The following is a 5,030-nucleotide window of genomic DNA, read 5'->3' on the forward strand; positions in this document are numbered from 1 at the left end:
AAAATAATATAAAGTCTATACTATGGTGGCAATCAGATTTCACTTTGTTAAATCTCATAGGAAAAGCATTGCATACAACTACAACTAGGCAGTGAACCAATACCTTTTAAAAAAAGTCACCCCATATCCTATTAAAAATCAGCTATCCACATAACCCCAAACAAAGAAGTCACAACAGCATATATCAAAGTAAAACAATGCGAAGAAGCCAGGAACTTACCTGGGTTAACAAAGAAGTGAAGCTAAGAATCAAGAACTCCAAAATGATCATCTGTGATGACTAATGAGGACATTAAACACCCCAGCAAGAATAGGAACAAAACAAACACATCTGCAAAATTGTAACATAAGCTAGATATATAAGTGCAGTTTCCCGCTTTTCATTCACGAAAAGCATTAGGAACCTAAGCATCGTTAAGGCAGCGGGACCATACAAACGTTAGGGTTTGGTGGAGTGTGTTGCAGGTGCGTCTGAAATAAATTTGATTAAGGAGCAAAGACCACCCAAGAAATTATGATAAATAACATGGTTTCCAGCAAAAAATTGTGCGAAATAAATAAGCTTAATCATAGAATGAGGATTTCCACCTTTCTTTTCTGACTCACCATCATATATTAACAGGATTGAACAAGAATAGAAGTGATAATCTATTTGATCCTTAAACCATGACTTTAGCTCCAGCAACTGTCGGAAAATTCCAGACAGACCACCAATCACGTCCAAGAGCAGAATCAGGATTGCAAACTGATTGGTTGGAAGAAATGAGCTTCCTGAAAACTGATCTGACATCATCTACTGTGAACTTCTGAATTTGCTTCCTGTCAGGCTTCCGGTAACCAGAATTTTCACCTTGGTATATCTGCAGGCCAGATATCCTAAACCCAAAGAAACACCGGTTGTTCCTCTATCTTTTCTGAGGCAATTGGTAACATAGTCTTCAGATGCTTGAGGATACCATGTTCTGGATCCAATCTTGATGTCGACGATGCATGGTTTTACATAGTTTGAGACAACATCTTGCAGAAAAGATGAGGATGCAGTCCAGATCCATCAGTGTGCATCCCCTCAAAAACTTCCGGCTTCAAAGACACTGCCAACAACCAAGGGACACAAATAAAAAAAAAAATCTTCAGATGACTATCAGTCAATCAGCTCCATTAAAAGACATTTTATAGAAGAAGCAATGCTGCAACAGATATATCCTTGTTATTCTTAATCGTAAAGTATGGTGAGGATCCGGAGAGGACTTGAACCAATGTGAAGTCCCTATTACCCACAGCTACATGTGCAGGCGTATAAATCATAATCGATGATCGGCATATCAAGTGTTGGATGCCTTAGTTTCAGATTGTAGAACACAGTTGAGGCTGCATTACCCATTATCATACCTGAAGATTAAACAGATTCACTCTAACATCATATTCAACTTCTACAATATCGCGTATGTAACACCCTAATAATTCCTTGCTTTTATAAAACCATTTTCCAACTTAAAATAAAGGAATTACTAAAGTATTACCGCCACCGTGATAACGGTTAAGGCTAGTACCAGAATTACGCAGCGGAAATTAATGTCAACTAACTTTTAAAAACATAATTAATGTAATATTGAGGCCTCCTACAATTTGGAACCATAACGGCCCAAAACCAAAACATATATAGTTCAAACATTTCAAACATAATTAAAGTATTATTAAATAGTTTCAAAGTACGAAAACATGCAACTCTCTCGATCATCCCAAGCCACATGATTCCGATCTACCAACCTGCTATATTATTCTACTCCCCATCAATGCAAGTGCAAATGATAGACCATCATAGGGTCATTAAGTCAAAGGCCATGACCAAGACACACAAAGCACGTAGTCAGCAAAAGCTGAGTACTTACAAGAATAGAGTGAAATGAAACTAAAACATGCATCACTCACTAAGTATTAATCATCATGCAAAAGCCATATAATAATTAACAACCAATCATGAATACAAGACTCGACTCTTGACTCGACTCTTGACTCACAATTTAATTAGAATAAGCTTCGAACGGGCCAAAAGAATGTTCCACAAAGGAAAAGGTGATGGGAGCCAACCATACACCAAATAATAAATAATAAAATCGGGCCATACCGAGTGTCGGGTCATACCGACGGAATTCCTGCGCATATTATAAATGAAACAACGTCTTGAATCATTAGTAGGAGTACGAGCTTTCCGGCAAGACTCCCCCCATTGTTCATACTGAAGGTATATACGTTCCAAGAGTTTTGAAGCTTGTTCTGGTTGCACTTTCCGTTTATTAATATTTTATTTAAAGGTGAACTCCAGACTCAACAATGTATTTTCATACAATTAATAAACAACAACCAAAAAAATCTTATTTTAATGCTTAAGGACTTGTGATCAACCAAGCAAGACTCTTGTGAAATTACTACCATGTTCATCCTCACCAAAGTGAGACTCCACATCATGCACATTAACATGAGATTTGTGCCCTTGCACGACAAATCCTAATTCATTTCATACATAATATTCCCAACTGAACCCTACATGTGCGGTGGCTTACATGAGCTAACCCTTCACATGTGGTAAAATAAATAGTACAACGAGGTACGAATAATTGGCTCAAAGTATGCTAGACATCCCGTACAATAGCATACAATTAAATAATCATCCCTTGCATGTGAAACAAACCATACATGCATAAATATTGAACAACATGATTGACAATGAAATCCATACTCATAATAATCTCAACATGCTTGTTCAACCAACAATTCAATAATTCCAATAACATTAATCCACATGATCGTTCGCCAAAACATATATGAATCCACATAATATAATTCACATCATCAACAATCATGTAATATCATTGACAAAAGGTGTGGTCGCCCTAGACTTGTACGTACCTTGAATACCTAAGCGTAGGGGCCACTTTGCAATAACGATCACTCAACTAGAAATCACCTCCTATCATCAAAATAATGAAACTTAAATTATTTGCATGTTCATTAAATTTCCAGCAACTTTATAAAATCTAAAACCTTATTTAAACTTTAGAATTCAATCGTTTTTCAATAATATAAACGTCTCAATTCACAAAACCAATCCCTAGTACAAAAACATATTTTTTTCGTCTTTAAAATCAATAAAAATCAACACTTTAAGCCTTTATTCAAATCTGAAAATATAATTGATTATCATAATTAAAATCATCACCTAATTATGCTAATCAATTGACTCATTAGGTCTAGGTTAAAACCCTAACTTGAAAATCCCAATAACACTAATTTATTATCATAAAAATCAATCCTTTATTAAATAAACGAATCTGAAAATTCATGCTTTAATAATTAAAACAAGCCTAATGAATCACAACACGCAAATCCATAAAACACGGTGTTCATAACCGATTCCCAGCATTTTAATTATTCAAAACAATAATAATATTATAATTTAAAATACGGAATTGAAATAGAATAGGTAAGGGAGAAGAGAATTATACCAATCCGGCCTATAGCGCGGAACAATCACGAATTAGGGTGATTGGGCGAAAAGAATTGAATAACGAACACGAACAACACACACACACTCACGCACAACTCGTGTACGAGTGCGCGCAGCGACGAAGGGACGAGGCAGCAGCAGCGGGCGCGAGCAAGAGAGAGGGGAGCGCGCTGAGGCGCGAGAGAGCAGAGAGGGACGCGCGCGCTGGGGCGCGAGGGAGTAGGGCAAAGCAGCACGCTAGGCGCGCGAGAGGGACGAGGGAACATTAGCAAACATTTGAGGAGCTTCAATTTAATCAATTTAACTAAACAACACTGTAGTTATCAAAACAAATGACAGGAAATAACTATCAACAACCTACTCAATTGCAACAAATTTCGACAGGAACTATAATTCACAGGAAATAACCTTAACATTTCTCTGGCATTTTCACTGAATGCAAGTAACCTATAACGTGATTCATAATCATACAGACCTAAAAAAAACTTTAAATTACTATCCAATTCGAGTTAATCATAATAATTCAAACACACTACGAAAATCAATCACAACACCTACTTAATTGCACCAAAATTCGACGAAAAATTAAATATAATTCGACCTAAGTTCACTCATTATCTACAATTTGAAGAATCAATTAGGAGAAAGATAGAAAACAACTGAACCAATATATCATGAAGTGAACATTAAATCTCAACAAAATTGCAATGAAACTCAAAATAAACCTACAGTTTACATAAATCAGAAAAGAATCACTCACCAATTGCAATAGAGGAGACGACGCATAGACGATGGAAGCGTAGAGACGGTGGCGGCGCGGTGGTTTTAGCAGACGAGGGCGCGGCGGCGACGAGAGAGAATCACGAAGGGAGAGTGAAAATGGAGGAGAGAGAATAAAGAGCTCCTAAGAGAACTCGCGAGGAGAGAGAAAAGGGAGCAGAACTTGGGTCACGAGAGAGTAAATATTTGAATGAGTGGCTTGTAATTTGGTCGACTTTTTTTTTGCAATATTTACAATTATGCCATTACTAACGCGGTAGGTAAACGTTTTTCAGCGGTTAGATCTGATCACAATGAACGCACGATATTGCTTCTCATTTTAACCTCCCTTCTCATTTGAGTGTGTGTGTGTGTATATATATATATATATATATATATATATATATATATATATATATATATATATATATGATTTTATTTCTAACGGATAACCAAATAGAAATATGTTGTATTTTTAGTTTTTTTTAATACCCCGCACGCATGGCGTTCATATAAGACTAGTATTTATTTAAAGGGAAATTCTCAATGGTAGCCCTAAGTTTTTGCTTATTATATTTGGTAGCCTAAAAAATTCCAAAATCTCACAAATAGTCCTTTATGCTTGATTTTTATACAAAATGGCAATAACTTAGATTTTTGGTTAATTATTCCGTTAAATATGACATTTGTTAATCATATGGTTAACTTTTCAATAAAAATATATTCTTCGTATAAATTATTTCTTGATTCTTTTTTCTTTTCTAAA

The 5,030-nt window shown here is 35.7% G+C and overlaps 1 pseudogene; it reads right to left on the minus strand.

The window, feature by feature from the left end:
* Positions 1–341: 341 nt before the first annotated feature.
* On the minus strand, positions 342–1,544 carry LOC130459939 (inositol polyphosphate multikinase beta-like; annotated as a pseudogene).
* Positions 1,545–5,030: the final 3,486 nt, after the last annotated feature.

The sequence above is a fragment of the Spinacia oleracea genome, chromosome 4 (assembly GCF_020520425.1).
Source record: "Spinacia oleracea cultivar Varoflay chromosome 4, BTI_SOV_V1, whole genome shotgun sequence".
In the NCBI taxonomy this organism is placed as follows: domain Eukaryota; kingdom Viridiplantae; phylum Streptophyta; class Magnoliopsida; order Caryophyllales; family Amaranthaceae; genus Spinacia; species Spinacia oleracea.